We start from the raw sequence: 14,395 nt of genomic DNA, 5'->3' as shown, positions 1-14,395 counted from the left end.
ACTCACAAAACTCAAGTTGGTAATCATAATGGCATGGCAACATGTTACAAATCAATATTCAAACTATGCTTATTCATACCACACATGCATACAGAGAATATAAAGACAATCATGCAAAATAAAGTGCTGGAAACAAAGGAGAGGACAAGGAACTTTACAACCTTGTAGTCCATCTTCTCTATTGTTGTCATTTTCCTCTTATTCTTCCCTTTCCCTTGCCAAACTCAGAATGCTTGCTCATCCTCAAGCAACAATTAGAACAATGGCTATGGGGCTAAGATGGATCATGAATGTCTTATACAATGAATTATTAGTAGCACATGTGTTTTAAGTAAGCAAAATTAAAGATAATAATCAAGGCACAAGAAACAGAGACATTGTGATTGCATAGATGAGAAGGTGTGCACAATACATTGCATAAAAGATAAGTGGCACACCAAACTTAGTGTGACACTTTTACTTGGAATCAATGCAAGTATCCAGTAAAGATTGGAAGCAAATTGTGTTGCATAGCAACACCAAACTTAGAATGCAATCCTATGTCCATTTATTTGAATTAAAACTAAGCAAGTGAAATTGTTATTTGTTAAGTACAATCACCAAGCCAAGAATATGTCATGAATAAAACTCTCTCGGTAATGTATTAACAAACACAATGAATAAGTAAACTAAAATGAGAGCATTAAAAACAGAGAATTAACTAAAGTAAACAGAATAACAAAATATCAAACCAAAAGAAAATTAACACTGCAAAGACATTATGGTTATGCAGACAAGTGGTGTTGCTGAATGATTTGCATAGAAAAATAGGTGGCACACCAAACTTAGAATCTTGGTGTGTCACTTTCATTTTTGATTTGATGCAATCATCCAAAAAGATTGAAAACAATTTGTTGCAAGGCAACACCAAAGTTAGAATGTAACCATATGCCAATTTATTGAATTTGAACAAAGCAAGGAGAAAAAAATGTACCTACTGTCTACCTGTTCTTTACTTTCTTCCTCTTTTTCCAATTTGTTAAGAGAAATGACTTCAAAGGAGGAGAAGTTTCAGCTACTGGCCCTTGCCTTGGCCTTTCCTCAGCAAGCTTCCTTTTGCAAATGGCTTGATTGATCTTGCTTGCTGGATCAGGGACAGGGTTGGTGCTCTTGTTAGTTGCCTTCACTTCTTTGAATCCAAGTCTTGGTTGCTGTGTGATTATTGGAGTTTTGTATTCATCCAGAGCCTCTTGAACTGGTGGTTCCATGAACTCCTCCTTCATGTACTTCTCTGCCTCACTTGAGTTTGGAATGACTTCCTCACTTTCTTGCTCCTCCACTTCCTCTTTTACACTCAACATTTGTTTTAATAGCTCTTTCATGGAGGAGGTTTGTTAATCTTCCCAACATTTCTTCATCTCCTCTTCATATCTTTTAATCTCAGATTCAATTGTTGAGACTTTTTGGTCCAGGTGGGTTTGAGGAGGTTGTGAGTGTTCAGGTTCTTTTGTCACCTCAAGTGTAGTTTCATTTTCAAGTATTTCCACCATCTCTTCCTTTTTCACTAAAAATTCACTTGATTCAGTAGCCTCTTTCTCTTGTTTTTCCTCTTTTTTCATTGTACTCACCAACTGAGCTAGCTGCACTTCCATGTTTTTGAGGGACGTTTCTTGTTCTTCCCAGTACTTCTTTGTCTCCTCCGTAAATCTTTTGAGCATGGACTCAAGTTTTGAGAGTCTTTGGCTATTGGAAGTTTGTTTTGGTTGTGAGTCTTTGGCTATTGGATAATCTCTCATGTGACTTGACTGCTCAGAATTTGCAGTTTCTTGGTAATACTCCCAGCCACCATTAGAATCATGACTTGCATCATTTTGTGGTGGTGAGAAGTATCCCATATGATTCTCTTGCTCATCTTGTGTCTCTGAAGCAAATCTCCATGAATTGGAGTGCTCAGAATGTGTATTCTCTTGGTGATATTCCCAGCCACCATTAGAGATTGGCGATGGTGGGTAATATCCCATAAAACATGTTTGATCATAAGATGAGTTGAACTCCATTTGAGTTTTGTAAAACACAACACCAAGGAAAATTGAAATTCATATCTCAGAGATGAATTTCTTAGTGAGGCAATAACTCAAACACCTTGGTTTCAACTTAGAACAGAGAACAAAAATAAAGAAAATGCTTGATCTAGACTTCTCACCCACTTAATCATTGTTGATCTAAATCAATCCCCGGCAACGGCGCCAAAAACTTGATGGTATTTTTGTGGAAGAACGAATTTCCCAAAACACCAAAAACTCACCGGCAAGTGTACCGGGTCGTATCAAGTAGTAAAACTCACTTAGAGTGAGGTCGATCCCACAGGGATTGATGGATCAAGCAACTTTAGTGGGTGATTAGTTTAGTCAAGCTAACATTGAGTGATTTGAGTGACAATTGAAACAACAGAAAGTAAATGACAAGAAGAATTAAAGTGCAGAAAGTAATATTGGACAGAAGCTTAAAGAGCAAGAAATGTAAATTGCAAGAATCTTAAATGACAAGAAATGTAAATTGCATAAATTGTAAAGGGGGTTGGGTGCAGAATATTTAAAGAGAGCAACAGATCAAATTCAGAACAATTACAGTAAAGGTAAATGTGCAAGAAAGTAAATTGAGAGTTGCAGCAAATCTAAACAGAAAGGGAAAATTTCAGTGAAGGATCAAAACAGAAAATTAAAATGACTTGAAGAATTTAAAAGCAGGAAAGCAGTGCTTAATTTGCAGCAATTTAAAAGAAAGTTGAAGATCTCAAGGAATCAAAGAGACTAGAAAACAAGTCTAGATCTCACTCCCTTCCTAGATCCAACAAGAGAATAATTGCAGAAAAGTTAAAGAACAGATTGCAGAAGAAGAAGATTTAAAACAGCAAATGAAATTTTGAATTATGCAGTAAAAGAACAAGAGAGAATTCAAGGTGAGATTGAAACAGAATTTCTTCAATTCTCCAGCCAAAATTCAAAACAGAAAATGAAAACTAAAGAGAGAGTTCTCAAATGGAGCCAGTCCCTCTACCCTCCAATGGAGCTCCCCTTTGAAAATGGGAATGATGCCTTTATATAGGCTTTTACAAAAATAAAATGAAATTGAAATGAAAAACAAATTAAATGAAAATCCTAATTCTAGCTTGTTCTTGTGCCTTTGAGTGATGATGTGGGCTTTGCTTGCTTTGGATTTGAGGAGAAATGGGTTTGGTTGGCCTTGATTCAATTTGGAGAGGAATTGAATTTAAATGAAATTTTAGTTGAATTTTTGGCCCATGTGAAAGTTGCTCCCAGGAGAAAGCTCAGTTGGAAAATCCAACTTAGCTTTCAAGTGTGCTGCCATCCGTGTCAAAATTGGTGCGCGTCCAGCCTTGGTTGTGTGCCAAAATTGTGCGCCAAAGTTCCTTGGTGCCTTGGGTCCGTGTCAATTTGTGGGGGAGAAGGGGGGAGGTAGTGCTCAGTTGGAAAAACCAACTTAGCTTTCCTTGGTGGTGCCTTGCTTTCGGCCTCAAGGTCTCAGGTTCAACACTTGGTGGAGGCACTTTTGTGAGCTTTTTTTCTTGCATTTTCATGAGTGGGAGCCCGATAAAGCTCAGTTGGGAAAGTGAACTGAGCTTTATTTTGCTTTCCTTGTTTTCCTTGTGTCTCCCCCTTCGAGCCTTGGTGGAAGCATTGGCTGATTTTTTTGCTTATTTTTAGCCCTTAAAGATGCATTTCACCTGTGCCTCAATTTCGTGCCAAATATGGACTATGATACATCGTTGGAAAGCTCTAAATGTCAGCTTTCCAACGCAACTGAAAGCACATCAATTGGACGTCTGTAGCTCAAGTTATTGCCCTTTGAAGGAGGCATGGTCATGGTGAGTGTTAATTTTGATGATAAATATTGATGATGATATTGGGTTTTAAATATTGTGGTTGGTGTTGATATTGACTGGTGGTGAATGATATTTATAAAGAGTTAAATTGTGTGAAAATTATTAAGGTTGAGATGTTGATTTATGAATTGTGAATTCTTGTTGAATTATGGTGGAAAGATTGAGTGAAATGGATGTTGAGTTTATTGAAGTACAATGGAATCATAAAGTGTAGTATGTGGTATTGTTTTGTGATAAAATTGAGTAGGTTTTGGTTTGGTTTGATTTTGGAATTTGGAAATTAGGGAACTTTGATGATTTTGTGTAAAACTTGTTTTTTCACAAATTTTGGTGAGGCATAACTTGGCCTCCAGACCCCCATTTTTTATGAAACTAGATTTTTATGAAAGTTGGGTCCGAGATTTTTAAGATGTTTGAAGAACAAATGGAAAATGCTTTAAAACAAGAAAGTTATGCATGTTTGAAATTCGGTGCAAAAATCTAAAATTCTACAGCTTTAAAATTTTTCCAAGTCTGCTAAGGCTTGTGTACGCGGCACATGCACGCGTACGTGGGTAATGGCTTCTGTCCAGCACTTCCATGTATCCGGTGCATGGACGCATACGCGGCATGGCCCAATTTTACTTGGATGCGTACGTGGGTACTGCATGCATACACGTACACCCAAATTTCAAGGTATGCGTATGCGGGACAGGGGTTTGCGTACGCAAGACTCCTGTTTTGCTGAAAAATTATTTTCTTCACTTTTCAAGGGTTCTCTACTCTTGCAAACTCCTTTATCTACTGTTTAAGATTGTTAACTAGTAATTGACACTTGAGACTAATGAGAAAAAGTTAGAAGGCTTAAATTAGATAAAGATAGTTAAATCTTAGAAGACTCACACTTAGGTGTAGTATGAATTGTGGGTGACTCTGAGTGAGTTGGTGGAGAGTTCTTTGATACTGAATGGAGGACACATGATGTGATGATGATCTTATTTTGAGATTGAGAACATTGAGGCATGAATACCGAACATGATGAAACTCAGAATGAGCTGAGAGATTTTTACTATGAATCATTAAACAGTTTTTGAATAATATTGATGAGCTATATATATAAGGGCCGGGTTCGTCTCGCTTATGTTGAGTTGTAGACATAAGGCGTGGGGTTCGTCCCTTTTACACTGAGGTGTGAGGGCTGTGGTTGAAGTCCCGCTCACATATTTTCAGTCATAAGGGTGGCCGAGCACTATATCTTAGGGAAAGTGAGCCGGGCACTATATCCCAAGGGGTTTCCATTTATAAACGTGACCGAAAGCAACATTCCCATGGAAATGTGTCGGGTTGGCAGTTGAACCGAAATTGTGATATCACAGCCAATAGGACAGGCATTCATCATATGCATTTTCTATCTATTTAATTGCTTTGTCTATTTGCATCCTATGCCTAATTGTATAACATGTTTAACTGCTTCTTGATTTAGCTTCCATATATAGACATTACTTGTGTATTACTTGTATGCAATTACTTGTGTTTTCTATGGAGACATGGGAGGTTCGGTAGGCGGTGGCGATGGGATCGCGTGGAGGTTAGGCTGGTGAAGGCTGTGGGACAGCGGTGTTGGTTTAGTTAGAAATTTCCTAAGTTAGATAACCTCTATTTCATTATGGTTTCAAGTTATGGTTTTAAATTTAGCATTGCTTTAAGTTTGAATATTAAGTTTGATGTGAAGTTCTAGGATTGCCCTTGGCGTCCCGGAACCTTATATCTTACATTACTGGGTACTGTTACCATACTGAGAACCTCCGGTTCTTATACCATATATTGTTGTTATTTTTCAGATACAAGTCGTAACCCACTTCGGTGATATGCGAGATGGTGACGGAGCAGAGGATCTTTTATCACCTTTTGTATTTTGGAGTATGTTGTTATAGACCTTCTCTCATTTTTTTATCTTTGTTGCCTTAGAGGCTTGACTTTGAGAGATAAGTTATATAAGCTGTTTTAACTCAAAAATTCTTTATCGTCTGTATGTAACTAGTCGGCCTAAACTCCGCGGGCTATGGCTAGAGTTCTTATGACTATCATACTTATATATATATATATATATATATATATATATATATATATATATATATATATATATATATATATATATATATATATATATATATTGATTATTATTGTATTATGTCTTATGTGTATCTTGTTCCTTTACGCTTCTAGTTATCGTGTAAACGCTTCGTGCTTTGCTGTTCCTGGGTTGAGCTGAAATTCTTCATCAGACTTCTCGTATTATTATTCCTTTCTATATGTATATATTATCGTATAAGTCTTAGAACTGTCGTGGCACTTAGTTATCCTTTACTTTACGACATGAGGTAAGGCTTAGGGTAATTAGGGTATTACATAACTTCTTTTTGATGCTTGGGATAAATACAAAGAGATGCTAAGAAAATGCCCTAGTAATATGTTCCCTGATTGGGTGTAACTTTAAATATTCTATGATAGAATTTCCCATGCCTCAAGAACTCTACTTGACTCCTCAACTGGAGGATCATTATAGAGAAACAATAGAGGAGGCCTTGAAGTTAATTGATATAGTGGCTAACAACCAATATATATGTATTCAACTAAGAAAATCATGAAGGAAGGAGTGATGAAGTTGAATGCAATGGACTCACTTTTTGCACAAAACAAGATGATGTCTCAACAAATATGCTCACTCACCAAGTAAATGGGACAGATACAAGTATCTGTAGTGGGAACTCAAGTTGTTGCCTGTAATTTGTGTGGAAGAGCTTACAAGGATGAAGAATGTGGGATACTCAAGGAAGAATAGGTACCCACTAAGTAAGTGAACTACAAAGGAAACTTTCAAAAACTACCACAACATGATACCTTTGCTAAGACCTACAATCCAGGATGGAAAAATCACCCAAAATTTAGTTGGGGGAACCGAGAACAAAGAAGCTCCAATGCACCCTATCAACAACAAGCCTCACCCATGTAATCACAATTCACAAATACATAAAAAAGTCTCCTCTATTGAAATCAAACTCTCCTCCCTTGAAACCACTATTGAAAAACTATCTCATTTCACTGCCACCCTAGCCAAATCAACTTCCACTTTCATGCAACAAACAAAGAGCTTCATGGATGAGACAAGAGCTAACTTTAAGAACCAAGGTGCTTCGATTAGAAATTTTGAAGTGCAAGTAGACCAAATTGCTAAGAAGTTGGCAACGAGACCCACTAACACTTTTTCAAGTGATACAATGTCCAATCCAAGAGAAGAGTTCAAGGCCATTAGCTTGAGGAGTGGAAGAGTGCTTAAGAAAAAGAATGAGGACCAAGTTGAAAAGTCCATAGAGGCAAAGGAGAAGTAAGAGAAGAAGGGTGTTGTCCATTTACCAACCGAGGCCCCAAAGGAGAAGTAAGTAGTGAAAGCATTCCAACAAAGGCTCAAGGCACAGAACTAAGAGAAGTAATACTCCAAATTTTTGGAGGTGTTTAGGAAGCTTCAAATCAACATTTCCTTCATAGAAATATTGGATTAAATACCCCTCTACACTAAATTTATGAAGGAGTTTCTATCCAAGAAGAGGATCATGAGGGAAGATGAGATAGTGGTTATGACTAAGGAGTGTGGTGTAATTTTCCAAAAAGATTTGCCAAAGAAGCTGAAAGATCCAGGGAGCTTCAAAATTTCATGTACCATTGGAACCACCACCTTTGAGAAGGCACTGTATGATTTAGGGAAAAGCATCAATCTCATGCCATTTTCCATAATGAAGAAGCTACAAATCAAAGAGATAAAACCAACAAGAATAGCTCTACAAATGGGGGATAGATCAATAAAGTATGCACAAGGAGTAGCTGAGAATATCTTGGTCAAGGTGGGAAAGTTTTTCTTCCAAGCAGATTTTGTGATCCTTGACATGGAGAAGGATGAGAATGCCTCCATCATTCTATGAAGACCATTTCTAGCCATTGAAAGAGCTCTCATTGATGCAGAAAAGAGTAAATTAATGTCGAGGGTGCATGATAAACACTTAATTTTTCATGTCTTCAAAACCATGTATCATCCAAATGAGAAGGAGAATTGCATGAAGGGTGATTCAACTGATCCAAATATGAAGGAAGCACCTAATAAAGCACCTTTAAAAGTGCCATCTTTATGCATTAAAGTAAATGAAAAGCTGGAAATAGTGGAACAAATTGCAAATACAACAATAAAAGAAGGGGATGCACCACCACCCAAATTAATTTGCAAAGAAGCTCCTCGTACAATCAAGTGTGCATTATCAAGCAAGGAGGAAAAAAAAGACTCTGAAGAAGATCAAAGGTTGGAAAGATAAGAGGATCCTTACAAGAGACTTTTCATCTGGACAAAAAGAGCTACAATTCTATCCCCCATCATGGATATTTCCAGAAAAATCCAACACATGGTCAAGGCCCTATACAGTGAATAAGATTCTTTTCTTTGAACATATTAAACTCATAGATGAAGATAAGAGGAGGAAATTCACAGTGAGAGGAGAGAAGTTGAAGTACCATGATCAACCTTTAACTTAGTAAGAACCAACCGTCAAGCTAGTAATGTTAAAAGAGTTCTTGTTAGGAGGCAACCCAACCGTCGGTAACCTTTTATTTTGCCTTTGATTTTATATTTTTATTTGAATAAGGTTTTGTAGCACTTGTTTGCAATTTTACTGGATAAATCATGATCATTCAACATACATCTTTATCATATTCCGTCACCTGTGTTTGTCTTTGTTGTTTAAGGACAAGCAACCACTCTAAGTTTGGTTTTGGAGGCTACGTGGAACATAGCCTAGAAGAACAAAAAGGGAGGTAACTCTGTTTTTAAGCTTCAAATTCCTTATATCTATTTTTGCCTTTAGTTGATAATCATGATTCATTCCTCTTCATTTCACCTTACCTTTGAATTTACTTGTTCCCAAAATCTATAGACATGTAACAAAGGATTTCTAAACAGATTATTTTCAATAAGCTAAAGATTCTTTTATTTTTTATTTTGGGACAAGTAAGATTAAGAAAAATGGGAGTCTGATAATGTGATTGTGTAATGAGGTTGCATGTTTGTAAAAACCTGCATGGGAAACTCTAAGACATGGAATGAAGTTTAGAGAAGTATTATGGAGGTTCCTTGAAGCATCAAGAAAAGAAAAAGAAAAACAACAAGAAAGGCTCAAGGCTCTGAGCACTAATAGCTAGGAAAGTTAAAAAGAAACAAAACTCAAAGAGGTTCATAGTTAAGTGCTTGTTGTGTTGCTGTGTCAAGGGGAGAGGCTTGAGCAAGTAAATCTGAGGGGTGTTTTATCACCCGATACCTTGAACCAACTGGTTTGGGAGTGTCGATTGAAAAGTCATCTTAAATTTCCACCTTGAGATAGAACATTTAGAGTCAAAGCCAAGTGCAAATAACTCTCCAAAAAGAGCTAAGAAAGGAAAATAAGTGTAGCCAAGAAAAGAAAATAATGATCACAACAAAAGAAAGAAAAGGGAACGCTACCTTCAAGGTAAAAACTTATAAAGAGATGATAAACCACTATTTTATGCTTTATCTTGTGCTCAATTGAGTGGATTTTATCAATCTTTCATACACTTATTCATATGATTTGCATGAGTTTACGTTTTCCTTCTTGATTTTGTGCTATGATTGAAAACATGCTTCTTTGGCCTTTAAATTACTAACTTTAATCCTCTCTTATTATCATTCGATGCCGTGATATGTGTGTTAAGTGATTTCAGAGATTACAGGGCAAGAATGGTTCAGAGGATGGAAAGAAAGCATGCAAAAGTGGAAGGAATACAAGAAGTTGAAGAAATTGCTAAGCTGTCCAGCCTGACCTCTTCGCACTCAAATGGTCATAACTTGAGCTACAAAGGTCCAAATGAGATGGTTCCAGTTGCGTTGGAAAGCTAACATCTGGGGCTTCGCAACGATATAAAATTTATCATAGTTGCCTCGAAGCCAGGTGACACGAACGCGTGGATCACGCGGATGCGTGACCTGGCAGAAACGCAATCCACGCAAACGCATGGACGACGCTTCCGCGTCACTTTCCCGCGACCTGTACGTACCAGAATATGCTGGGGTTGATTTCTAGGCTGTTTTGACCCAGTTTTTAGCCCAAAAAATACAGATTAGAGGCTATAAAGTGGGGAAATACATCCATTCATCAACATGCCTTCAATTATTCACTTTTGATAATTTAGATGTAGTTTTTAGAGAGAGAGGTTCTCTCTTCTCTCTTAGGTTTTAGGATTAGGATTCCTCTTAAAGGATTTAGGATTTCTACTCTTCATCAGGTTCAATATTCCTTTTACTTTATTTTTCTCTTTTAGTTTCAGATACTTTAATGCTCTCATTTAATTACTTATATTTCCAATTTGGCTTATGAACTCTTTATGTTTAGATTGATTTTCTCTTATTAATGCAATTGAGGTACTTCAGATCTAAGATTCTTATTTAGCTTTTTATATTATTGGCTTTAATTGATTAACTGAAAGCTCTTGAGTTATCAACTATCCATGATTGGTTGTTATGTCGGCTAATTGACTGGTATTCCACTAACTCTAGTCTTTCCTTAGGAGTTGGCTAGGACTTGGGAATCTAACTAATTAGTTCACTTGAATTTCTCTTGCTTTCATAAGGGTTAACTAAGTGGGATTAACTTCCATTATCATAAGAGTAACTAGGATAGGACTTTCGAATTTTTATACCTTGCCAAGAGTTTATTTTACAATTATTTATTTATTTTATTTGTCATTTAAATTACTTGTTCCTTACTTTCAAAACCCCCAATTTACAAAACTCATAATCAATAATAAGAACATACCTCCCTGCAGTTCCTTGAGAAGACAACCCGAGGTTTAAATACTTCGGTTATCAATTTTAAAGAGGCTTGTTACTTGTGACAACCAAAACGTTTGTACGAAAGAATTTTCTGTTGGTTTAGAAGCTATACTTACAACGCGATCATATTTTTATATTTCTTTAACGATAGAAAACCGATCGTCAAAATGGCGCCGTTGCCGGGGAATTGCAAACGTGTGCCTTATTATTGGTTATTGTAAATATTTGCTTTTTGCTTGTTTATTTGTTTTTATTTTTGTTTTTATTCTTGCTTTTTCGTAAATTAAGAGGTTATTGTTTTTTATTTAGTTATTAAAAATTTTTTTTTTTCAAAAATTTGTTCTTGGTGTTAATCTTGATCTTCAAGTTGTTATTCGTGTTCATCTTGACCTTCAAGTTGTTCTTAGTTGTTTTCTTCGTTTTGATCTAAAAAATTTTAAGTTTGGTGTCATTTTATTGTTTTTCTCTTTCATCATTAAATTAAAAAAAATATCTTTTCTATTTATTTTAATTAAATTTTTGAAATTTGCATTAAAAAAAATTCAGATTTTTATTTTAAAATTTTTATCTTATCTTATCTTAGTTTTAAATTTCTAAATTCATATCTTTTTCAAAAATCATATCTTTATCAAAATCTTATCTTATCTTATTTCAAAATAAAATTTCAAATTTCAATATTTAAATTTCAAAATTCAAATTTCAAATTTAAATTTAAAATTTTAAAAATCAAACCTTTTCAAAATTTAAATCTTTTTCAAAATTTTATCTTATATTGTGACTTTTACAAAATTCAAATTTCAAAATTTAAAATTCAAATTTCAAATTTCAACTTCAAAATTTAAATTTCAAAATTTAATTTTCAAATTCAAAATTAAAATTTTAATAACCTTTTAATTTAAATTTGTTTTTTTTTTTTTCGTTTTTAATTTTTATTTGCTATTATGAGTTCTCACCCCCATCGCTTTGAGTTTGGTCCCAATGCTGTTGCAAGGAATGGAAATTATAACAGGAACATGCATCAAGGTCAAAACAATCAGAGATGGAAGGAGCCACGAGGATCTGATCAACCCTTTCGGCAACATCACCTTCCAAGATACCATGTACAACGACCATCCTAAAATGCATGCCAAGATAATAGATATGGTGGACCCCCTTGTAGTTACCGGCAAGCTCCATCATATGCCAATGAACCACCTCCTCAAAATAGCTTTGGACCACCATACTCACAAGCCCCTTTCCACCATTCACCTCCATATGACACTAACCCGTATCCACCATACCAACCACCTTATGAGCCAAATGAACCCTCATATCCACCCCAACCTCCAATGGATGACAGACTTCGTGTTCTTCTTCAAGGGGAAGCGAAGATGCAAAGGAGTATACTGGAACTCACGACTGCCTTAACCGAGGTAGTAAATATAATAGTTTCCTGACATCTGAGCACTCAAAGAACTCCCATGGCTACATGTGGAGAATCAAAAGAAGAGCAAAGCATGAAGGAGACACTAGAAACTTCGGTGGACAATGAGGAACATGGCTTTGTATTGGAACAAGTGGAGGAAGCCATAATAGTTGCAGAGAAAGAAGTGGTTGAAGATTTAGGAGATGCTGAACCTCCATGGGAAAGTCAGGTTATAGAACCTCCTTCCAAGGCAATTGAAATTGATACTGAGGAGGGTGTACAACTGATGAGCGGATAATTTATACGCTTTTTGACATTGTTTTTAGTATGTTTTTAGTAGGATCTAGTTACTTTTAGGGATGTTTTCATTAGTTTTTATGTTAAATTCACATTTCTGGACTTTACTATGAGTTTGTGTGTTTTTCTGTGATTTCAGGTATTTTCTGGTTGAAATTGAGGGGCTTGAGTAGAAATCTGATTCAGAGGTTGAAGAAGGACTGCTGATGCTGTTGGATTCTGACCTCCCTGCACTCAAAGTGGATTTTCTGGAGCTACAGAACTCCAATTGCGTTGGAAAGTAGACATCCAGGGCTTTCCAGCAATATATAATAGTTCATACTTTGGCCAAGAATTGACGACGTAAACTGGCGTTCAACGCCAGCCTTCTGCCCAAATCTGGCGTCCAGCGCCAGAAAAGGATCCAAAACCAGAGTTGAACGCCCAAACTGGCACAGAAACGGGCGTTCAACTCCACAAATGGCCTTTGAACGTGCTACACTTAAGCTCAGCCCAAATACACACCAAGTGGGCCCAGGAAGTGGATTTATGCATCAATTACTTACTCATGTAAACCCTAGTGACTAGTTTATTATAAATAGGACCTTTTACTAGTCTTTTTGACCATCTTTGGTCTCAGTTTTATTCCATTGTTCATCTTGGGATTACCTTATGATCCTTTGATCACGTTTTAGGGGGCTGGCCATCTCGGCCATGCCTGAACCTTCACTTATGTATTTTCATACGGTAGAGTTTCTACACTCCATAGATTAAGGTGTGGAGCTCTGCTATTCCTCAAAGATTAATGCAAAGTACTACTGTTTTCTATTCAATTCTTCTTATTTCGCTTCCAAGATATCCATTCGCACCCAAGAACGTGATGAAGGTGATGATTATGTGTGACGCTCATCATCCTTCTCCCTTATGAACGCGTGCCTGACAAACACTTCTGTTCTACATGAATTAAGCTAGAATGAATATCTCTTAGATCTCCTAACCAGAATCTACGCAAGAAGCTCATTTCCATGAGATCCCTGAGATGCCTCAAATGCACTTTCCTCCACAAAATTATTGGGAGCAAATCAACACCTCCCTAGGAGAATTGAGTTCCAATATGGGACAACTAAGGGTGGAACATCAAGAGCACTCCATCATGATGCATGAAATAAGAGAAGATCAAAAGGCAATGAGGGAGGAGCAACAAAGACAAGGAAGAGACATAGAAGAGCTCAAGGACATCATTGGTTCCTCAAGAAGGAAACGCCACCATCACTAAGGTGGATTCATTCCTTGTTCTTCTTACTTCTGTTTTTCGTTTTCTATGTTATGTGCCTATCTATGTTTGTGTCTTCACTACATGATCATTAGTAGTTAGTAACTTTGTCTTAAAGATATGAATGTCCTATGAATCCATCACCTCTCTTAAATGAAAAATGTTTTAATTCAAAAGAACAAGAAGTACATGAGTTTCGAATTTATCCTTGAACTTAGCTTAATTATATTGATGTGGTGACAATGCTTCTTGTTTTCTGAATGTATGCTTGAACAGTGCATATGTCTTTTGAAGTTGAATGTTAAATATGTTAGCTCTTGAAAGAATGATGACTAGGAGACATGTTATTTGATAATCTGAAAAATCATAAAAATGATTCTTGAAGCAAGAAAAAGCAGCAAAAAACAAAGCTTGCAGAAAAAAAAAAAAGAGAAAAAAATAGGCGAAAAAAAAAATAGAAAGAAAAAGAAAAAGCAAGCAGAAAAAGCCAATAACCCTTAAAACCAAAAGGCAAGGGCAAATAAAAAGGATCCCAAGGCTTTGAGCATCAGTGGATAGGAGGACCTAAAGGAATAAAATCCTGGTCTAAGCGGCTAACCCAAGCTGTCCCTAACCATGTGCTTGTGGCGTGTAGGTGTCAAGTGAAAACTTGAGACTGAGCGGTTAAAGTCCAGGTCCGAAGCAAAAACAAAG

This window comes from Arachis hypogaea, chromosome 11 (assembly GCF_003086295.3).
Source record: "Arachis hypogaea cultivar Tifrunner chromosome 11, arahy.Tifrunner.gnm2.J5K5, whole genome shotgun sequence".
NCBI classification, from domain to species: domain Eukaryota; kingdom Viridiplantae; phylum Streptophyta; class Magnoliopsida; order Fabales; family Fabaceae; genus Arachis; species Arachis hypogaea.
Note: the sequence above shows the minus strand (reverse complement) of the source record.